This window comes from Benincasa hispida, chromosome 1 (assembly GCF_027475165.1).
Source record: "Benincasa hispida cultivar pf3 chromosome 1, pf3_genome.v1.1, whole genome shotgun sequence".
Classification (NCBI taxonomy): Eukaryota; Viridiplantae; Streptophyta; class Magnoliopsida; order Cucurbitales; family Cucurbitaceae; genus Benincasa; species Benincasa hispida.
Genome location: NC_143478.1, coordinates 61127600 through 61153033, shown reverse-complemented (window position 1 = coordinate 61153033; position 25434 = coordinate 61127600). Strand labels below are relative to the sequence as shown.

The following is a 25434-nucleotide window of genomic DNA, read 5'->3' as shown; positions in this document are numbered from 1 at the left end:
AAAATGAAGATTGATGATTTCTGGTTGCTATATGATTTAGCAACTTTTGAAGAGACATTATATGCGCATATGACTAAAATATTTGAAATAGCCATTATAAACTCTTATTAGCATTTTTATAACACATCACATGGATGTTTTCTCAAGTTGTTTGAGCTGATTATGTGAATGTTTGTTAATATCCTTTGATGATGCTCCTGATTATGCTAGTATGAATATGAAGAAAAATAAGGAAGATAGTATTTCTCGATCTAAATATGGAAATATTATAGGAAGTGTTATGTTTTGATGAACTATAATAGACCTATGATTAAAGATGATTTGATTGCTCTTCATTGTTTATTAAGGTATATTAATGGTACAATAGATTATTGTTTGCATTTTAATATTTTTCTACCATACTAGTAGGGTAGTGGATGCAAACTGGGTAACTTAAAATGACGAAGTAAGCTATACTAGTGGTTGTGTTCTTATTGGGTAGAGGAGCTATTTCATAGAAGTTGGCAAAACAGACTTGTATAGTAAGGTCCACCATAGAGTCTGAATTTGTTGCTAATAATCATAGACTTGTATAGTAAGGTCCACCATAGACTTGTATAGAAAACTCCACCATAGATCAGTCATGAAGAGTACACCACCGGATAAAAACGCTAACAATACCATTAATTCTAGCATGCATCAGTCAACTATTAGAATTCATAATAACATTACAGTCACATTAACATAGTCATCATATTCAATGTGCAAAATGTAAATATAAGGTCTTATTATGTTCAAGCAACGTAACTTATGAACTACCAAATCGCCCACATTCATTGCATAATCAAAGCGTAGCAAACCATTCCATATCCTTTTATATAAATACAAAGTCTTATCACCATCATTTTGATTAGGACGTCTCGTTCGAAAGCAAACCAATAGTAGGACACTTACCTTGAGATTAAGCCCAAATATAATATTTCAAGTAAAATCTCCTTAGTAACTTTAGCAAACTTAAACCAAACCTCAGTACATAATTTGCTCCAAACAACTTCCAACTTTGTATAAAAATCCAAATCTACATTTGAATCACAATTAAGGGTTAAAAACCCAACTTACAACAACATAAACCAATCTAAAAAGATTTAGAAACCTTAATCACTAACCAAGAATTGCCAAAATCGATCTTTAAAACTAATGGAAAGCAGTTTACAACATTTCAAACCTTCAATCTAAATTTGAAACATTGTGGGTAACATCAATTTCATGCCAAAATTTCATGGGCATTTAATAACTTCCATCAAAATCCAAAAACTTACCAAAAATTCACCTAATTCATAATCATCTGGACAACACGCTATTCTCCTCTAGAAATCCACCAAATGTTATATTAAAGTTAAGAGCAATTTAAAAGTCAGCCTTGAATATTCATTAATGAATTGGCCCAATAAATAGTCAGTCAGAATACAGGTGGCAGTAACAATAAAATAACCAACTAGTTAATCAAAAACTAATTTTAATACACCCCCTCAAGATGGAGAATGAACATCAATAATTCTCATCTTGTCTAATAAAGAAGGAAAAAAAGAGTACGACATTGATTTGGTAAAAATGCCTGCCAAATGAGCATTAGAACGAATAGGAAGAAGCTTGATGTCATCATGAGTAATATGTTCTCGAACAAAATGACAATCGATCTCAATATGCTTCTTCTCCTCATAAAAAATTGGATTAGATGCAATATGAACAGCAGATTGATTATCACAAAATATAAGAGCAGGAACCGAAGGAGGGACTTGGATATGTTTAAGAAGTTGAAGAATCCATACAATTTTATTTGTGGTGACAGCCAAGGCTCGATATTCAGCTTCAGCAGAAGAACGTGACACTGCAGTCTGTTTCTTTTATTGGAAATGGTGTCCTAAATCTCCTTGTACTATCGTAGTTTGTAGACTCTATATAAACATATTATTATTAATAAAATAAGTGTTTTTTATTAGCATATACTCAGTCCAATAAACTAAGATCCAAGGTTATTTTATAAAAATTTAAACAAGTATGTAGAGACATATAGGTGGATCTTGCTTAAATAATAACCTAAATGGTCTGTAGTACATAGATAAGGTTAGGTACCTTATCCAGATGACACTACAGATATGACCCTCTTTCTAGATGTTACAAATGTTGTAAAGTGATACAAATGATCTAATCCTGATTATTCATGTGGAGACATGCGAGCAGGGGTATCCTATATAAAGAGTTTGTATAATACCAGACTACGAAATGATTACTCTCTTTATATAACACCGTTGATAATAGAGATTTATATTTCACTAGGATGACCATAGGTGACATGACCTGAATCCCGAGTAAGTTGTGAACTCCTACTTATGAAGATAGTCCTTTGATTTGTATGGATGAGAGTGGTCAGATTGCCAACTCAACAAGCCTACCATTTTAGGGATTCGTCTGATTGGGGAGTTGGGAACTCAGCTTCATAAGATAGAATTCACCCATTTCTCGATGCAGGGGTAAGTAAATAAATTGCTCCCTTAGAGGCTGATTCCGGGTCTTGAACATAGTAGCCACACTTTCTCTTGGGAAAAGAGGACTCGGTCATAGTGGGACTATGATTTATTGTTCATTAGAGGAATCAATGGTACTTAAGGAGTTAGATGTAACTACAGGGGCAAAACGGTAATTTGGCCCAGTTGTACTTACGAGCAACTTGTGAAGGGTCACCGCACTATTGATTGAAGTGTGAAGAGTGTAGTTGTCGGTCTTTAGTCGAGTGCCCGACAGTTAATGGATGATGGATATCGTGAGTAAAGAGTTTAGTCAATTTTTCACATACTGTTGCAGCTTCAGGTCCATAAGGTCCCCTTGGTAGCTTAATGGATTTAGGTTGAGAATTAGTTTTTGGGTTAGTTTGAAATGTTCAAATTAAAAAGAGGGAATTTGATTATATATGATATAATTAAATTAATTCAATTATATATGATATCATTGATATGATGTATTTGATACATTATTTGATTGGAGGAATTAATATAAATATGATTTATTATAAATGCCATAAAATAGAAAAAGAACTATGGTTTATATGTTGTATATGATGCAATATTTCGTTTACTAAACGATCGAGCGTTGAGTTTACTATACGATAGTACTTATTTTTTTAAACGATTGAGTGTCAAATCTATGTGATAGACTTTCTTCTTCTACACGATAGTGTTGCCCGATCTTCCATTCTTCTATCCAAAATCATACAGAGCCCACAACTCTTGGATTCTCATCTCGAGAATACCAAGATAGTCTTATGGTGGTGTTTAGTTCTATTCGAGGATCGAGTTTTACTCACTGGTGATCGAGGAAGTTCCACTTGTGTTCGTGCTGTTTGACGCGTTGGTGAATGATAGAGGAAATATGTGAAGAAAGAGTTCTTCAAAGGTATTGTCACTCGATCCCTTGTATTTATTCAAGAAGCATGTTGTAATTTATCATTAATGCATAATCGTTTCTGTTTGATCGTAAATGTTTGAGTTCTTTCACAATGGAGTTTGGAACGATTCACTTCCACTCAAAGGTCCTCTAGTTTTAGAGTTCCTTCATCTTTACCTTCCAAGTAACCATTGAATCACCTAGAAAAACACAAAAACCAATTGTGGACTTTCTGGTATCCAAACAAGTTGCCCAATCAACATCAGTCAAAGCCCTCAACTAAAAAGAAGTATCAACCTTAAGAAAAATGCCTTTGCTAAGACTGCCTTTCAAGTAATGCAATAGAGAATGAGCTGCAGATAAATATGGATATCAAGGTTGTGACACAAATTTACTTAGGTTGTGAATAGCAAAAGTAATGTCAAGCTGAGATATAGTTAAGTATAATAGTCGACCAATCAACCGTCGATAAGTGGATGGACCTTCCAACAATTCTCCTTGATCTGACCGAAGTTTAAGATTAGGATCCAATGGTAAAGAGCATGGTTTGGTAGATAGAAAATCAGTATCATCAAGCAACTGTAAAGCGTAATGTTGTTTGAGACAAAGAAATACCCTTTGATGACCTTGCTAACTCCAACCCCAAAAAGTAACGTAAATCTCCTAAATCTTTAAGCTTAAAGGTCTTAAAGGTGATTTTTCAATTCAGTAATATCACATAGAGAAGCACTGGTAATTATAATGTCATCCACGTATACAAGAAAAACAAGAAAATGAGACCCAAAACCTCTGGTTAATAGAGAATAATCAGACTTGGATTGAGAAAAGCCAAGTAACAACAATGCATTAGAAAATTTGTCAAACCATTGGCGAGAAGCTTGCTTCAAACCATATATCGACTTATGTAGTTTACAAACTAAATGCTTCCCTTTAATTGGAATATGATCATGCTTGTAACCAAGAGGAAAATCCATATAAACTTTCTCCATTAACACCGTGTAAAAAGGCATTATTCACATCAAGTTGAACTATTGGTCAATTAAGAGAAGTAGCAAGAGTAAGAAGTACCTTGATTGTTACCAATTTAGCCACATGAGAAAAGGTCTCAATGTAATCTAAGCTTTGTAATGTCCAACAGATCCATTCGATTTATGCTTGACTTTATATGACCACTTGCAACCAATAGAGTGTTGCCCTAGAGGAAGAGGAATTACAGACCAAGTGTTGTTGGATTCCAATGCTTTTAATTCATCAGCCATGGCAAACGTCCAATGAGAAAAAGGGATAGCTTGGTGATAGAACTGTGGTTCATATTCAGAAGGGACACTTAAAACAAAATGTTGATAAGCAGGAGAAAGCTTTTCATATGATATAAAAAAAGTCAAAGGATATCGAGATCTAGTTGGTTCCATAGAGCTAGCTTGTAAAAGACTACAATGATACTCCCTTAAATAAGAAGTTTTGTTATTCTGGTAGAACGATGAGGAATGATGTTATCACTATCACAAACATCATTGGAAGAACCATCAAGACAGCAACCATTCAAAGTATCATGAATATCATGAGAAGATTTCCTTGTTTCAGCAACAACAATATCATCATTTGAAGATTCTATAGGCATATCATCATTTGGAGAAGTAACTTGATCATCATTATTATTCACAATAGGACTATCACTATGAACAATAGGTGGTATGGCTAAAACATCATGAAGAGAAGGACTATTCACATTAGTAACAATAGGAAAAATATTAGGTAATGAAGTAGACAAAATCCTTGGGAATACCAAATCTGGAAAAAAAATTCATGGAAAGTGACATCCCTTGAAATAAAAATGCGTTATTTTTTAATATCATAAAGTCAGTATCCTTTAATCCCTGAAGGATAACCCAAAAATACAACAAGAATTGCATGAGGATGAAACTTCAATGGTTGGTTTGTTAATGTGGAAGCAAAACATAAACAACCAAAGGTTCGAATATAAGAATAATCAACATGTTGTCCATAAAAACGAAAATAAGGAGTAGTCCACTTTAATAAAGGAAGAGGAATCTGATTGATGAGAAAGCAAGCAGTAAAAACACATTCACCCCAACACTTAATAGGAACAGATGCTTGAAAGAGTAAAGAACGAGCAACATTCAAAAGATGTTGATGTTTTCTCTCAACAACAGAGTTCTGTTCTAGATAAGAAATACAAGAATACTGATGTAGACCTCCTTTAGTAGCAAAGAAAATAGTAAAAGCAAGTTCTGGGGCATTATTAGACCGAAACTGTTTAATAGATGCATAATTTGATTCTCAATGAGTTTGAAGAAACGTGGAATAATTGCTAAAACATCTGACTTTTGTTTCATAAAAAAAAAAAAAACCATGTATATCGGGAGTGATCATCAACAAGTGTTAGAAAGTATTGATAACTAGAATGCATAGGATTTTGATATGGTCCCCAAATATCAAAGTGAATAAGATCAAACACATGTAAAGGTACATTATTATGAGATATGAAAGATAGTCTTTTTTGCTTTGCAAGGGGACCATTCATACAAGTAGTAGAAGTATTATTCTGAAATTTAAAAGGTAAAATAGTTTGCAAGGAAGATAAGTGTTTGTGAGATGGATGGCCCATTCGATTATGCCAAATATTAGTATTCTCCATATGAGAAACAGAAGAACACATAGAAATAGAAAAATTATCAATTGATTTGTTTGAACTTATATACAACTTATAAAGTCCCTGCCAAAGATTAGCCTTCTCAATCATTTTCATGGTTGACTTATCTTGAATAATGCAGGAATTCCCAAGAAACTTAACAACGATTGACTTATCAGCAGTTAAAATACTTATAAAAATTAGATTATAGTGAAAACTAGGAACAAACAAAACATTTCGTAGCATAAGATGAGAATCAATTTGAATATCACAAATAAAATCCACATTGATATGATATTTGATCAGGCAAAGTAACACACATCCCAGACACAAGCATGAGATGGGAGAAAAAAATCTTGACAAGAAAAATATGTGCATAGCACCATAATCAAGTATCCAAGATGTAGAAGCAGCAGATAAAGAAGAAAGATAACATGTACTTGTTACATGAGAAGTGATTGTTGGGGTTAATGCCCTAAAGTCTCGTGTTCTGTAGTTTGTAAACAATTTGCACGAACGCTTGTGTTGTTAATATATGATATTTACTTCACATCTTGTTTTTTGCTCGGTTACTTGTTTTATTTGCTTTACCACAAACCAATAAATATAAAATCCCTGGTTATCTGTTTGTGACTCAAGCATGTATGTGGTGACATACAAGTGGATCATGTCTTGAGTGATAACCAAAATGGTCAGTAGTATATGGATATAGGAGGGAAACCTTATCCTGGTAACGCTACGAATGCGGCCCGCTTTGTGGAATGGTCACAAGTGTTGTGACTTGTCACAGATGGTCTGATCCTGATCATTCGTTTAGGGGCATGCGACCGGGGACGTTCTATACAAAAAGTTTGTATAAGACCTGACCACGAAGTGTTAACGTCTCGTTATATAACACCGTTCATGACAGAGACTTCACTTCACTAGGATGACCATAGGTAACATGATCTCAATCTTGAGTGAGTTGGGAACTCCTGCAATTGAGGGTGGTCCTTTGATTTGTATGGGTGTGAGTAGTCAGGTCGCTGATTCAAACCTGCCATTTTGGGGATTCTCTGATTTGGGAGTTGGGAACTCAGCTACACAAGATGGAATTCACTCCTTCCTCGAGACAGTGGTAAATAGATAGATAGCTCCGGTTGATTCCGGGGCTTGAACGATGTGACACCACATATCTTCTCTTGGCCCGAGAGGTGTTTACACATAGTTGGACTATGTTGTATTGTTCATTAGAGGAATCAGTAGTACTTAAGGAGTGAGATGTAACTACAGGGGCAAAATGGTAATTTGATCCAGCTGTACTTACGAGCATCTGTGAAGGGTCATCGTACTCATGATTGATTATATCCGATGGACATAGAAATATATCTGTGGTAAGAAGAGTTCAGTTGTTGATCTTTAGTGGAATGCTTGACAGTTAACGGATGGTGGATCCCGTGGCTAAAGAGTTTAGTCAACTATTCACGGCCCGTTGGAGCTTCGAGCCACGAGTCCATTAGGTCCCCTGGGTAGCTTGGATAAAGTCGAGAACTTGTGTTTGGATTAATTTGAAATGTTCAAATTGACAAGAAGAAGTTCGATTATATATGATATAATTGGTCTGGTTAATTGTATATGATATAATTGGCTAAATGTATGAGATACATTATTTTGGAGGAAATTAGATATAAATATAATTTATATCAAGAAGAGGAGAAAATACTATAGTAGATATGTGATATCAAACTACAGGATAAAAATATAATATGATTATATTTATTATTATTTTAATTGGTTCATATATGATAACTAACCCAAAAATCACGTTTGGACGTGGGTTAGTGGGAATGAGTCGGTTATTGTAACCAATGAAATAAAAATGAAATTATTTCATTTTTAATCGTCCGTCAATCGTCCAAAAGAAATCAAGAGAGCGCGCATTGGTAGAAAAGAAAACGATTGCTTAAGAAAATTGAGAGACGATCGTCCATCTCGCACCTAAACGATCGCACACTTTTTCCTACACGATCGCATAGCTTCTCTAAACGATTGTAGTGTGTGTCGATTTACTAAACGATCGTATACCATTTCCTAAACGATTTTTCATTAAAATCTCTTCGATCGTGTAGCTTCTGCTAAACAATAAGCACCGTGCTATGTGATAGCACCTTTTTCCCTCCACTTGCTTATCGCCTACACGATCTGGTATTCCTCCTTCCTCTACCAAATTCACCAAAGACCACGCTTTGGGTTCTCACTCCGAGAATACCCGGGGCTCTTTTCTAGTGGTGTCGTCCCTACGGCATTTGTCTTTGTGCGGTTGTACGTACTGTTGTTATTGACACTGCTGCTGTGCGTTGGTAGATCTCTTGGAAGATTCCGCTGCGTTGAGTTCTGAAGTGTGAAGTACGTCTTCAACTAGTATTGCACTCATTCTCTTGTTATTTTGTTGTTCATAGCATGCCGATAATTAGTGTTTGTTTGCATAACTGTTCGTACGAATGTATAATGTTGTACTTCGGTCACTGTGAGATCTGAGCAATCCGAACACGCTCATGGAGCTCTTCGGTAAGAGATCTTTCAGTGATAACATTAGAATCAGAAGTAGTCTTGGCTTTTGGTAGATGTGTCTGAAGGGGACTCAACAAACTTTGACATTGTTCAGCTGTAAAACCAGGAATAGAATTAGAAGAAGATGCAGAGGAATATTCTGGCTTAGTTGAGGTATTCTTCTGATTTTTATATCCAGGAGGAAATCCATGTAACCTATAACAATTCTCAACAGTATGAATTGAAATGTTACAATATAGAGCAAATCAGACAATCTATCTTCTTAGAATTAGAAGAAGTTGATTGAGGAACAAACACTTGAATTAACAGAGGAAGAAGCAAAGAAGGAAGAGTTCTTTACTAAGAGGGTTGCAACAGACGAAAAGGTGGATGAGGAAGAAGGTGCAACAGAAGCACGTTGTTCAACTTCTTGAGCAACAAGAGAAAAAGCTCGATGTAAAGAAGGCTCAAGTTCCATGAACAGAAGCTATGTCTGAATTTGGCTAAAAGAATCATTCAATCCCATGAGAAAAGTCACTACATTCTCTGTTTAAAAATAGTTAACCAAATCTTTAACTCCTCTACAAGTACAATGACCATAAGTACAGGAAAGACGGTAAGAGGAAAATTCATTCCACAACAATTTCATTTTTGCAAAGTAAGTCGTAACAAAGAGTTGATCTTGAGAAAGAATAGATAACTCACGGCGAAGTTGGAAGATCCGAGGTCTGTTCTTACTTTGATATCACTGTTGAAGGTCAAGCCAAATGCCCCATGCTGAATTGAAGATATTAACACTCGCAGAGATCTCCTTCGAGAGAGAATTGAGAATCCATGCAATAACTATACTGTTACAAATAAACCATGAATTTCGCAAATCTCCATCAGGTTTGCACAAACCTCCATCAACAAATCCAAGTTTGTTCTTGATTGTGAGCCCTTGAATCATAGCACGACTCCATGAAGTGTAGTTAGACTCTGTCAACATATCTGGGACGAGTATAAGATTTGTGCTATTAGAGTGATGGAGAAAATAAAGGTTCAAGTATTGATCAAGTACTAAGGAAGAAGATGTAGAATTTGCCATTAATGTTGATGCAAAAGGGTTATCGGGAAGGTCAGTCATGGAAAAGAGGAGAAAAACACTGAAAATCCTAAGAGATTGAAAACATTTAAAACCATATTAAAGTTTAGAGAAACTTAAAAGTCTGCCTTGAATATTTATTAATGAATTAGCCCAATAAATAGGCCATCAGAATAGGTGGCAATAACAATAAAATAACCAACTAACCAATCAAAAACTAATTCTAGTACTTAAAGAATACAAATCTCCAAATTTCTTAAAATCTTTAATCATTAACCAAATAAGATAGCCCATTTTCCTTCTTCTAACTCATTAATTCAATTTAGGATCCAAACTCCAAAATTAAAAGGGTACAAAAATTTTAAACCACAATTTCTCCTATACATATTAATTTAATTTTTCCTTAAATTGAATTAAAATTTAAAATCTTTACAAATATCATTTAAATTTAAATAGCTTACCTCCTAAATTCAATTTATGTCTAAACTTAACAAAATAACCTCCAAACAATTCAAGATAATTTTAAAAAAAAATTATATGAAACTTTTGGGTGACACTTTCTTCCCTCCTAAAGAAACTTTTATCCTGGAAAGTTTTAGTCCTTAAAGGGCTCGCGATACTTAGACTATGTCTCATCCTCACGTTTCCAAATTGCTTCTTCAGGTTGATAATTCCGTCAAAGAACTTTTAATTAGCGCTAACTCCAGGTTTCATAAAGTTTCACCTCTTAACCAAGAATTGTATAGTACCTGAGACAACTTCATGTTACTCTTTAATCTTAAAACAATCACATACCACCAATCAGCCTCTCGTGTGAAAAAGTCTGAAAATATCACTTAAATGAGGTTCTTGAAGTCCCCAGATGCTATAGAGCATTTGTCAATTTAGAGCATTACTGTAACCTCATATTAATTGTAACCATTACTTAATGACAGTTTCTAAGATAAAGACCTTCATGATTTATACATCTGTATTGAGAATATTCACACTCCATAGAGTGTGCCACCTCATTGTCCATTCAAGAGAAAAAATATCTCTTCTGGCATCTTAAGTCTAGGATTCGAATTTCGATTCGACAATTGACTGCCCCGACAGTCCCCTGCAATTGAGATATGCTATCATATTCCATCCGTATAGTTGATTAATAGTTGCATGAATCTATCTTTCTTCCCTAATAAACAAAACCAATGCGCTCCAAGACAAAACATTAAGGTACATATGAAACACTTTGCTAAATGGTTCTTGTATCAGTGGCTTAGGCTATTTCAACTCTACTAGAGTCCTTCCATTTGGAGCATTAAGGATAGAAGTTGCTCTCAACTCAAGTTCATCTCTAGTGCTAAGGGTCTTTTTAGGAGGTCTAATTTACTCAACCTTAACACACGTATAGTTTGTTCCTTACTTGGAGCTAGACTACTTCCACCATCAAATCAAATTGATGGCTTCATTGATTCCTTGTTATAAATATTCGTGTCCACAATCAAACCCTCTAAACCTTGCTAATACCTTTCAGTGACTTACCCCTTCTTTAACAAGCCCTATCCCTTCCATTTCTATAGTTTCTAGCAACTATTGCTATTAAACATCTTCACAAAAAACATTATTTTTTCTGTCTCCACTATAATCTGAAAAAGCTTGCTAAGCACTCTTCCAAGGCATGATTGCCTAGCCTAATTAAATTCTCATGCGAAAACTGAGTTCCAGGACTAATAGCTTAGGCAAAATATCCATTCAACCAATAAATACTAAAATTCAAAGTTCCAAGTAATAGCAAGATTGTTCATACTAATTCCAAAGGTTTATAAACACATAAACCCTATCTTAGAACACCAAACTAAACTTATGTCCTCGCAAAACATTAATTCTCCTTACCTTCTCAAAACGACAAAATATTTCTCAAATACTTTTATTTTCCCTCTCTCTTATCTTTCCCAAGACAACCAATAAATCCAAAATGCTTATTTTCACTTTTCTAAGGAAATATATCTATATCTAAACATGTGACTATCTGTAACCCCTTCATAATCTACAATCCAGTTCTTAAATTCAACCTTTAGCAAGCTATCCTTCACAAGTTGATATCGCTTAACTATAAATACATTTTCTTCTTCTTAGGTCAAGTAATTAAACTTAAGTCTTTTCATTGTAACAAAACATAGTTCAAACCCAAGTACCTTAAGAATAATTCAATTCAACAACTCGTTTTCTCCCATTTAAAGCTAACTATAATTTAAACCATCTTGGCCTTCCTTGACCAATTCGTCTTACCTAGCTCTTGTAACGAGTTCCTCATACTATCATTTTATACTCCAACTAGTAATTCTTCTTCCTTTTAGGCATGTAACATGAAGAACCAAAACACCATTCCTTACTTGGTCCACCAATCAACACCATGATGGTGATCATGACCTATTTATCCTTTCAAAACATCTCTTGAAACATTTTGACTCTAATATCTAGCAATCTTAATAGAACTAAAGTTTCTTCTTCACCTCTTTCTTATCTTATAAAGAAATTTTAATTATGTACCTAACAACGAGTACCTTGTGATAAAGTTTCATGTAGCACCACCAATTTTATTCTCTCAATGTAAAACTTAATAATATTTCTCAGTGAATTCCCAACTCGCCTACATTTTATAGCTTAAAAAAATACATAATTTTCTTTCTTTCCTGTCATAAGTTCATAACACTACATAGTTTTATCAAACTTCAATATCTTTGAACAGAAATAAGTGTCCGTCTCTAACAGTCCTTCCATAAAATAAACTAGCGCTGAATGGCCTTATAATAATTTTCTTCCTTTCCATAATACCCAAACAAAATAGCCATCTCACACTAACTTTTACAGGTCATTAAACTAGCTATAACAATGAATCAGTAAATAAAACTTAAACATGAATGCTTTCAAGCACATTTTTCATAAAACAATCGTTGATAGGACATATCTCTTGTAATCTCGTAGTTTGTAAACTTTGTATAAACATATTGTTCTAAAAAAAATAAGTGTTAATTTATAAGCATATACTCAATCCAATAAACTAAGATCCAAGGTTATTTCAGGTAATTTAAACAAGTATATAGAGACATACAAGTGGATCTTATTTAAATAATAACCTAAATGGTTTGTAATAGATGGATAAGGCTAGGTATCATATCTTGGTAACACTACGGATACAACCCATTTTGTAGGTGTTATAAATGTTGTAAAGTGCTACAAATGATCTGATCTTGATCATTCATGTGAAGACATACAAGTGAGGGTATCCGATACAAAGAGTTTGTATAAGACTGGACCACGAAATGATTAGTCTCTTTATATAATGTCGTTACTAATATAGACTTATATTTCACTAGGATGACCATAGGTGACATTGAAAAAATCAAATTAATCCAAAATTTATTCTCAATAATCCATGTTGAGCTATAGAGGGGACCTTATGGACCTGTAGATTGAAGCTTCAATGGTACTTGAATAAATAATTAAATACCTTTAATTAAACTATTCAACATTCATTAACTGTTTATTATTCCACTAGAGACTGAGAGTTGTACTCTTCGCACTACAAATATATTTATGTGTTTATTGGATATAACCAATCAACGGTACGACAACCCTTCACAAATTGCTCGTAAGTACAATTAGACCAAAATTATTATTTTGACCTTATAGTTACATCTAACTCCTTAAGTACCACTAATCCCTCTAATGAACAATAAGTCATAGTCCAACTATGACCAAAATTCTTTCGGACTAAGAGAGAGTGTGACACTACATTGTTGAAGCCCCAAAATCAGCTCTTAATGGATCAATTTATCTACTTACCCAGATTTTAGGGAATGAGTGAATTTCGTCTTGTGTAGTTGTATTCTCAGCTCCCTAATCAGACGAATCTCCAAAATGGTAGGCTTATTGAGTCAGCGATCTGACCACTCTCACCCATACAAATCAAATGACTGATTTCATAGGTAGAAGTTCACAACTCACTCAGGATTCAGGTCATGTCACCTATGGTCATCCTAGTGAAATGTAAGTCTCTATTATGAACGGTGTTATATAATGAGACTAGTCATTTCGTGGTTCGATCTTTTAGTAACTCCTTTGTATAGAACACCCCTGCTCATATGTCTCTATATGAATGATAAGGATCAGATCATTTGTAGCACTTTACAATAATTGTAACATCTATAAAGTAGGTCATATCCGTAGTGTCACTAGGATAAGGTACCCAACCTTATTCATCTACTACAGACCATTTAGGCTAACACTTAAACATGATCCACCTGTTTGTCTCTACATACATATTTAAGTCACAGAAGATAACCTTGGATGTTAGTTTATTTGTTTTGTGGGTTAATGCTACTAAATGTCGAATAAAACATCTCATATTTTTATTAAATAAATAAAATATTTGTACCTTACAATTAGACCTACAAGATTTAGAGCATCATTCCAACAATCTCCCATTTATTCTAAAACTATTAGGGTGTACAATATAAAATTCATACTAATATAAAAGTATACATAAAACAATAAACTATGATATAAAACGCGTCCAGTACAAAATTTTCCACTTGCCCTAGACTAGATGTGGTCTATCCCGTAGACCCATACTCTTTAAGTTACCTTCAAACACCTTAGCCGTGAGGGCCTTTATAAATGGATCAGCAACGTTGTGCTTTGAAGCTATCTGTTTGACGATTACGTCCCCTCGATGCACAATCTCTTTAATGAGATGATACTTTCGCTCTATGTGTTTTCCACACTTATGACTTCTAGACTCTTGAAAATTAGCCACAACACCATTATTATCACAATAAAAGGTGATGGGGGCTTTGACATATCTGAAACCACTTCTAGATTAGTAAAAAAATTCCTGAGCCACACAACTTCCTTAGCAACTTCACAAGTTGCTATGTACTCAGCCTCCATAGTGAAGTCACTCCTGTTTGGTGCTCCTTTAGACTACCGCCCCTCCATTAAGAGTGAACACTAATCCTGATGTGGATTTCCTAGAATCCTTATCAGTCTGAAAATCAGAGTCCATATACCCTGTAAGGTCAGATCCTTTGAACCATCACGAACATGTAGTCCCTCATTCTCTGTAGATAGTTGTGGATGTTCTTAATGGCGGTCCAGTGATCAAATCCTAGATTGACTAATATCTACTGACTATCCTCACTGCATAGCAGATGTAAAGTCTAGTACATAACATCATATACACCAGGCTACCAACAGCCGATGCATAGAGGATCTGTCTCATTTCCTAAACTTCTTGAGGTGTCTTAGGAACTATTTCTTAGACAATACAACTCCATGTCTGAAAGGGAGTAAACCTCTTTTGGACTTTTGCATCGAAAACGTGACAAGCATCTTGTCAATGTACAATGCTTGAAACATGGTTAGCGTTTTGTTCTTTTGATCTTGAAAGATCTGAATGCCCAAAATAAACTACGCCTCTCCTAAATCTTTAATTTCAAATTAGGTCGCTAACCAATTCTTAATTTTAGTCAATAGACCTATATCATTCTCAATGAGTAGGATATCCTCTACATACAGCACTAAAAAAGCTACTAAACTGTTGATGATTTTCTTGTATACACAGGGCTCATCAATATTTTGATCAAGGCCATAAGATTTGGTCACAGTATCAAATATTATATTCCAAGATCGAAAAGCTTGCTTCAATCCATAATTGAATCGATTAAGCTTGCAAACCTTTTACTCTTGACTTTAGGTTATGAATCCCTCAGACTTCTCCAAATAAATGGTCTCCTCAAGATTGTCATTCAGTGAGACGTCTTGAAGTCCATTTACAATTCTCAAAAGTCATAATATGAGACAATGGACAGGAGGATTCGAATAGACTTTAACATGACAACATGTGAGAAATTTTCCTCATAGTCGACTCCCTCAACTTGGGTATAACCTTTTGCCACAAGCCTAGCCTTAAAGGTTTACACCTTCCCATCAGCACCCTGTTACCTCTTGTAGATCTACTTGCAAGCTATAGGTTTAACCCCATCCAGTTGATCTATAAGATCCTAAATCGAATTGAAGGACATTGACTCCATTTCAAGGTCCATAACTTTAATCTACTCATCTTTGTCCACATCCTCCATTGCCTTCTTGTAAGACAATGAATCCTTAATATCTTCGTCAGTTACAATAGCTAGGGTTTCTGTTAAACCCATATAACGAACAGGTGGGTTCACAACCCTTCCACTACATCAAGGTTCCCTCAACACTTGAGGTAGATGTGACCTACTAGATGAACCAACTTCAACAATTCTTGTTGAGGTATTGGGTTCTTCAACAACTCTTGTTGAAGGTTCATGAGTTTCATTGGAAAGTTCACTCAACATAATCTTTCATTGGAAAGTTCACTCAACATAATCTTACTACAGAGTTTATGCTCTCTTATGTGGTTCTCTTCTAAAAATGTAGCATTTTGTCTACAAAAACACCTTATTATCCTTAGGATCATAGAAGTAACCATCTCTCATTCCTTTTGGGTAACCTACAAATAGGCACAATTTTGAACGAGATTCCAATTTCTTAGGATTTGCCTCAAGCATGTATTGGACAATCCCTGATCTTGAAATGGCATACACTACCTTTACGACCATTCCATAATTCCAAAGGTGTTCTAGTAACACTTTTGGATGGAACACGGTTCAAAATATAAGCTGTGGTCTGTATTGCATAACCCCAAAACGAGTCCGATAGGGAAGTATAACACATCATAAAGCGAACCACGTTCAACAGGGTTCGATTTCTAATTTCTGATACACTATTTTATAGAGGTGTACCAGGTGCCGAGAGTTGGGATACAATCCATGTTTTATCAAATAGTCTTAGAATTTTAGATCCAAATACTCTTCACCTCGATCAGATCGAAATGTTTTAGTGGTTTTATTTAATGCGTTTTCAACTTCAGCCTTATACTCCTTTGACTTTTCAAGGGCTTCAGGTCTATGTTGCATTAAATAAATATGCTTATACCTAGAATAATCATCAGTGAAAGTGATGAAATACTCAAACCCTCATCTTGCCTTAACATTTATCGGACCCAAAGGTCTGAATGTACAAGTTCTAAATGTTCTTTAGCCTTGTGACATTTCCAGTAAAAGAACTTTTAGTCATTTTGCCTTGTCAATTCTTGACCAGTCTCTCAATCCTATTGAGATTTATGTGTCCTAATCTTAGGTGCCAAAGATGAATATTTTTCTTAGGAGAAATTTTAAGTTTTTTTATTTTGATTTATCGTAGTTTTAAATAGTTCAGTGTTTAAGGGGACTTTAGTTGAAAACGGTCTTAGCACATAAAGATTACCTTCCAGCTTAGCAAAACAAAGTTTTATACCATTCTTATAAATAACCATTTTATTCACAGAATAATGTATATAATACTTTTGTTCAATCAGATACTTTATATAAATTATGTTCCTCTTTAAATCAGGATCAACAAATACATTTCTAATAAAATATATCTATTATGTAAAGTAAGTCGGAGTCCTCCCGCTGCCACAACTGAGATGACATGCCCAGTTCCAACTCGCATCATCATCTCCCCAGCCTCCAATTAGCACCATGAACTAATTCCCTAAAATGAAGAACAAACATGGTTAGTGCCATCTGAATCTATTATCCAGGCTGAATCATCATTCTCCACTAAACAAGTCTTCAAAACAAGTAAATTATATTTACCTTGCTTTCATTCTTCTTTTCTACAAGTATTTGGGACAATTCCTCTTCCAATGTCCCTCATGGTTGCAATGGAAATAGATTCCCTTTGTAGCCTTGGCTTTCTTTCCCTTTTGCGCAGCAGTTGGTGGGTTAGCTAGCCTTGGCTTTCTTTCCCTTTTGGGCAGCAGTTGGTGGGTTAGCTTTCTCCTTTCCACCTTTCTTCTTCTTCCATTTTTTGCTGCTGGAAGAAGAAGACACAGCCTTAGTTCCAAAGGTCGAACCTCTCCTTTAGATTTCATCAAGGATTAGAAAGTTTGTAGTTCATTGAGTAAAGTGGTCAAGTTGTAGTCAATCCTGTTCATAACAACATTGCTACAAAACTCCAGGAAACTTTTAGGTAAAGATTCTAGTATGAAGCTAACCTGACTGGCTTCATCGATGACAGACTCATTCATCTCCGCCACATTGAAGTGGACCATCATGTTGAGAACATGTTCTCTAATAGATGCCTTCTTCTTACATTGATGACATATAAATATATAAATTAAACCACACATCATATGCATAATTTAAATCAATTATTAGACCGGGATTGGATTCCTAAAAAGTTAATCAAATTAATATAACACTTATATTAATTTAACTAATTAAAAAACAGCTAATTATTAAAAAATAATAGATTAACCAGTTTGAAACAACTGAATCAGACACGAATTAGCCGAGCCACGAATCGAAATGTGCGCGAATCGATTCATTCTTTCCATCTCGGAGTGTTGCAACGTTGTGACCTAGCGTTGCAACGTTACAGAAAGAGCATTTTGTTCTGCTCTTCGCAGCGTTGTAGCGCTACTATATAGTTGCAAATTTCCTCGATTTTCCTCTGATTTTGGCATTGTTTTCTCCAGAAAAACAACAGGAGTAACTCAAGACTAAAGAATTACTGACTCTATAACAATTTATTCCAAAAAACAAAGGGCCCTTACAAACAAAAATTTGTAAAATATAGCTGTAAAAACTATTATCTAATCCTGAAAAAATCCAAAAATTGCAAATCAACAAAAAATATTACATTCATCACATGAATCAATTTACAGAATATAACCCACTATAGATCTGTAAAATCAAGTCTAGAATAATAAAATTTGGGACCAAAACTACGCGCTGATACCAATTGAAGGAACTATGATGTTCTGCAGCAAAAGCGAGGATCAACCCAGTTTTAATTTTCACATTACAATAAAATTACATGATACAATTTATGCAATTAATATTTAATTTACAGCATCCAAAGAAGAAGGAGGAGGAGATCTTACCTTTGAAGATATTGAAACCTTCCTCACGAATTTGCTCCTCTTCGATCATTAACAATCACGATCCAACAAACGGTAAATCCAAGGGGCACCACCACAAGAATTATCTTGTATTCTCTTGGGATGAGAATTTCTCAGGGGGTATGGGTTTTAAGATTTTGAAAGAGATGGAGAAATTTTTTAGAGAAAGGAATTAGTTTGATCTATTTTTTGAAAAAATACAGAGAGTTTTCTTTTCTGTATCAACCCTAAAGAGAAGAAAAAGAGAGAAAAGAAAACTTCCTGCAAAACCACCGCACATTAGTGATTGAGAGAATTAAGGAGAGGGAAGTTATTTCCCTCCCTTTAATTTTGAAATTTAAAATAAATTAAAAATAATTTAATTTAAATAATTTTATATATATAATAACTAATTTATTATATTTATATATAACCATATGTTATATCATATATAACACATAACCTATAACTTTTATATTGTATCAAATACAATACAACTTATAGTTTTAATTCTCTCAATAATGTATGATATTTAATAATCACATTTATATTAAATTCAATTTTAGGAATATCATTCATATAATTAATATTTGAATCATATTCAAATATTTAATTCCCTATAAATAAACTTTATATTATAATGTATTGAATACATAATATTAATTATATCGTATATAATTAATTTAAATTAATTATATCACATATATTAATTCACTCAATTAATTTGAACATTTCTCATTATTGTAAAATTTATGATCATGTAAAACATCATCAGTACTCTATTTTTCAAACAATCGTTTTCATCTTTCAAAGATTCATTCTCAATAGACAATATCTTATACTTCTTTGTTAATTTTAAATATCTATGACTAACCTTTTCAAGTGTCACATTGCATACTTTCAAAAGCATCATACAACTGATCATAAAATAGAGATTTATGACTTACCTCATCTTCATCGGTCTCATCACAAGAGTCATTTTTTAAATGGAGGATCAAGCACAAAGAGGACTTGTCCAATTTTTCGTTTTTTACTTCACGAAAATTTTCTGAATCATTAGAGTTATAATTCTACTTCACATCATATGAAACATTAGTAGTACAAGAAAAATGTTCTACACTATACATATTATCAAGATAGTTCCAAATATCATATGCATATTCAAAATGTAGAATTTTATCACAGATTTATCTATCTAATGCATAATATATGATATTTATAGCCTTAATTTCAATTTAGATAAATCATGGTCACAAACATATACAATTTTGAAATCTGTAGTAAGCATTAATATTTTCATTTGATTTTTCGATGCATGATAGTTTCTACCATTAAAGAAGGGAGGTCTATAAACACAACGATTTTCTATAGTTATCATAGCTTAAGCAATTAAGCTTTTCAAATAATTTTTCAAAATATTAATAAGATACTTTATATATCACAATCATATTTGAAAAATAATTTATATAGAAGAGCCCCTTGCTCTGATACCAAGTGGAGTGAAAAACTTAACAATGGGTATTGTTCCAAAATAATTTATAAAAAATATGTTTTATTACAAACAAGAACAATCTGACTCTTGATACCAATTGTAGGATCGACATGAAAACTCTAAAGGGAAGGGGGTAAATAGGGTTATTAAAACCAATGAAACTTTTCTCTAATGCGGACCTAATTAAACAAATTAATATACTTTTTGAAAAACAAGTAATTTAAATATTATACATATACATTCACTTTAAAAGACCAATAAAGTGACATTAACAAATTCAAACATCCAATTTAATTTTCATATGAAGGATGATAACATAAATATAATTAATTTCCAGCATTAAAACAGATTAATGATTAATTGCAAAATTAAATAAGATAAGGGCAAAGATACTGACACCAAGAATTTTATAGCAGTTCGACACAATCGGCCTACATCCAGTTTCCAAGCTTCTCTTGGGTATGTTATACGAACTTGACTCTTTTCACGGCTTAAAATCGAACCATACAACATTCTTTTTTGGGCGCAAGAACAAACTCGATCCTTTGGTTGATGATCAAAATGTTACGATCACTCTTTTTCCAAGATCAAGAGCAACCCTTATAATAGTTTGGAAAAATAAATAACACACTCGACAAACTCTCTAAAAGAGTGGACTTACAAATTTAGCACTCATTGAATCAATCCCTGTAACATAAAATATCTCTCTCAAGAAGAAGATTGAAAGAGAAAATTGAAGTTTGGAGAGAGAGCAACAATGGTGACTTAATGAGTTTTAGAAGATTGAAAATAATAAAAATTGTTTTCATGGTTTGGAAAAAATTGGGTCATTGGAGAAAAAATTGAATGTAAATGTAATTTGGAGAAAATTGAATGTAAATTTAAATAGAGAGAAAAAATTGTTGAAACCCACATTTAATTGGGTCATTGGATCTTCAAAAAGAAAAATCAATGGTAGAGATTTTAAACTCAACTAGCAGTTAGACACAAACAAAAAAAAAATATAATAATGCATATCTTTTTAAACATTTCTTTTAAGACCCAACAAAAAACAATGTCCACTATGTGTTCAAAACTAACCATTAGACACAAATATAAAATAATATTAAATTCATTTTCTTTTTAAAAGTAATCCAAAAATCAAAATTCTACAATGTGTCACTTCTCCCATCCTCCAAGTACCACCTTTCAATTGGTCCATTTTGATGAGAAGAATTCTGCCACATCATCCGCTCGGGATTTTTCCATTAAGCTTGTTTTGGTCATGTCTTCTTCGTTTGAACGCCGATTTGAGTGATTCAAATGTGTTAGAACGGTTGTTCCAAGTTCTACACAATGAACACTTCAAAAAAACTAAATTGTTAATAAATAAAATCAGGTTTGTTATCCTCAAAACATTAATTTTTAATTAATTTACGATTAATAACCAAAAAGTCATCAGTACATTAGTCATAAGTGTGAATTCGAAGGAATACAAATCAACTATAGGTGTGATCTTGACGGATCACATATCAGTCATAGGCATGCAACCCAAAGGTACACATATCAGTCATGGATGTGATCCTTAAGGGCCCTATATCAATCATGAAGTAGTAAACTCCCTGATAAGAAAGCTAACAATCACCATCAATTCTAGCATGCATCAATCAAACATTATACCTCATAATAACATTACATCATATTAACATAGTCATCATATTTAGTGTGCATAATGTAAGCATAAGATCTTATTATATTCATAGTAATGTAACTTATAAATTACCAGATTGTTCATAGCCATTGATCAAAGCGTAGCAAACCATTTCATATCATTCTAAATAAATGTATAGTCTTATCATCATCATTTTAGTTAAGACGATTGGTTCAAAAGCAAATCAGTAGTAAGATAATTATTTTGAGATGATTAAAGTCCAAATGTAATATTTCGAGTAAAATCTCCTTATTTGGCTTCAAAAAAAACTTGAACCAAATCTCAATAGGTTGTTTGCTCCAAACAACTTCCAACTTTGCACAAAGATCGAAATCTACCTTTGAATCACAAATAAGAGTTATAAACCTAACTTACAACAACATAAACCAATATAACAAGATTTAGAAACCTTAATCACTTACCAAGAATCGCCAAAATCAATCTAAGATAGATGGAAAGCGGTTTATAACATTCCAAAACTTCAATTTAATATTCGAAACATGGTGGATAACATCAATTTCATGTCAAAACTTAATGGGCATTCAATAACTTCCATGAAAATAAAAAAAACTTACCAAAAATTCACCCAACTCTTAATCCTCTTGACAACACGCTATTCTCTTCTAGAAATCCTCCAAACTTCAAATAAAAACTATCACCCGATGTGTAAAAACGCCGATGGAAGTCGAACGACGGCAACGACGCACTCGACGGAGCAGCGACTCATGGAAGAGAGACGACGCTGGCTGAGGAACGCGAACAGCGGCTGATGTGCGCTGATGAGCGAGGCGGAGACACGCCGGCTCCGGACGAATGCGAGTGACGGCGACAAAGAGCTGGCAGCGGCGCGGCTTGAAGTTTCGGTCGACGGCGTCTGGTAGAGAGATCTGGTGCGCACGGTGTGGCTCCGTCAGCGAGGCAGACGGCAACGTGAACGGCGGCGGCGGCGTGGCTCAATTTCCGGAGGCCGCGAGGCGGCTAGAGCGATCGCGAGCAACGGACTGGTACGGCGTGGGATTCGTGCGTGAAGGAAAACGAAGGGCCAGGGGGGGTGTTGGCGTGTACCGAGGGAGAGAGAGAGAATTCAATTAATTTCTTTTCCTTTATTTTCTTCTTGTTTTTGTTTTGTTGTTGTTGTTTTTTTTTTCTAACGTCTAACTCCGAAAACATTTTTTTTTTAATGGATTGTTTTTAAATATAAAAAATAAATCAAAATATTTATAAAATATAACAAAATTTTAGAATTATCAATTAGACATTAATAGACTTTTATCAGTGTTGATCAATGATATTGATAAATACTAATAAAAGTCTATCCATGTTTATCAACACCTATCATTGATAGTTCTAAAATTTTGCTATATTTTAAACAGTGTCTATCTGGTAAATATCTTCAAAGATTTTACCGTTTAAAATAGTTTTCCTTTTTTAATTCTAATTACTTTCCTTTTCTTTATATTTCCTTTTTAAATTCTAAATCCAATTTAAATTCCTTCAAAAATTCAAATTTCCAAATTTTTAAAATCTTTAATCCTTAACCAAATAAGATAGTCCAATTTCTTTTTCCTAACTCATTAATTTAATTTTGGATCCAAACGGAACAAAATTTAGCACTACAATTTTTTCTAAATAAATCAATTTTATTTTTCCTTAAATTCAATTGAAATTTCAAATCTTTACAAATATCATTTAAATTTAAATAGCTTACCTCCTAAATTCGATTTTGGTCTCAATCTAATGAAACAAGATAATTTAAAGAAAATTATATGAAAATTTGAAGTGTTACAAATATCAAACAAAAAATGTTGGTTTCTAGAATCAAGAAATTACGTAAAAGCTATGTTTAAATTGATCATTAGTTTCAAAAATTAAGAAGCTATGTTTAAAATTCATGGAATAAAAGTGTATTTTAAGAAAATAAAAGTTTTAGAAAAATAATAGTTTAAACAAGTTTTGATAAGATACATATTCTAAGTAAAGTTACTCATTTAAATTCTTAAAAATAGTTCTTAAAAGGCTCTAGGTACCTATTTTAAAATTAACTACTTTTTTTGAAAAAAAAAAAAAGAAAAGAAAAGAAAATTTAACACTCATATACAAGCATTATTTAAAATGAAAAATGAAAAAAAAAAAAAAAAAAAAAAAAAGAAGACTAATGACAGCACTATAACTTGGACCCAAGACAACCAATTATCGAAGGCCAAGGCCCAAGTAAAACTTGGACAAGATATACCACGAGCTAGAATGTAGAGGATCCTTTCAAATGATAGTATAATTACTACTATATACATGATTGTTCACTAATAAAGCTGAAGTTAGGCTTATTTGGGATAAAATATAACTTCAACTTTTATTCTCTAAATCTTGCGACATCCTAAAATCTTTAAACTTACTTAAACATTAATGAAACTTTTGCAAGGCACACCTTTTTAAAAGCTCTTGGACCATTGGAGATATTATCCACTTTGAGCATAAGCCCTCATGGTTTACTTTTTGTTTTACTCAAAAGCTCTTGGACCATTGGAGATAGTTATTCTCGCTTATATAGCATGGATCTTCCCCTCATCTAGCCAATATGGGACTTTGGTCGTACTCCAACAATTTCTTCTCAAACAAAGGACCACTAAAGTGTTCCTTAAATAGTCATTCATTCGTGTTTACTCTCAAACAATCCCTTTTACCCAAGCTAACTTACTATTCATCAAAGCTCATTCCCTATCTGATTAACTCAATCAAGAATCACAATGACTATATCATTGAGACACAATATAGGATTGCTTCAAGCTAAGCACGTTTAACTTTGGAGTTCTTATGATTGAGCCACCAAAAAGGAAGATGTACCTTGTTGGTATAGGTAGTAACTTTCAATTCTTTTAAGTCTTTTTTAACCATACTTTCATGTCCTCAGGATCTCTCTCATTCAGATGTGATATCAGTTCATTCATGTACCCCTCCTGAACTCGGGTCGTTACATGTTTCATGTACACGTTTAACATATGTGAAAGTTAAATTTGTAGATTTTTCTATTTGAATGAGCTATATTTGATTTTGTCAATTTAAAACTCAAATGAGTTAAACTTGACAAATGATTCAAATTTTGTATTTATTTGATTTTTATTTTTTATTTTGGAGAATTACTAAGTTACTAATCTACAAATAGCAACTTCTTTTTTCATTTGGAGTATCTCATTCCACTTTGAAGAGCTTGAGTTAAGATGAGAATAAGTATCTAAGAGTTCTGTCAGGTTCGAGTAGTTCGATGTTGTAATTCTGCCAAAATTAATTGTTATATCCTGCTGAGTCAATCGTTATAATCTGCTTGCAGCCCCTACAAAGTGAATAATATATTGTCTTCAAGATAGTGTTTATTAAAAACATACCTCGACTACCTTTTGAATTTCCACAAATATCTAAGGTTTTTATAAGTTTTTTTATTATTTCAATTTATAGGTCTTGTTATACTATTGGCTTACCTTGAGTTTAAACATTATCATTGTATCTTAGAATTCAAACTTGCAATCAATAATAGTACTTTCAACTAAAGTTGAATTCATTGTAGCTTCATAAG

At 33.4% G+C, this 25434-nt stretch overlaps 1 long non-coding RNA gene across 1 annotated transcript; it reads right to left on the bottom strand.

Annotated features, from left to right (window-relative positions):
* Window positions 1-21170: 21170 nt before the first annotated feature.
* Window positions 21171-22946, bottom strand: LOC150038599 (uncharacterized). Its single transcript, XR_016524649.1, has 2 exons — window positions 22442-22946; window positions 21171-21518 (listed from the first exon to the last, which is right to left on the bottom strand). It is a non-coding gene; the product is annotated as an uncharacterized LOC150038599 (long non-coding RNA).
* Between the last annotated feature and the right edge of the window lie 2488 nt (window positions 22947-25434).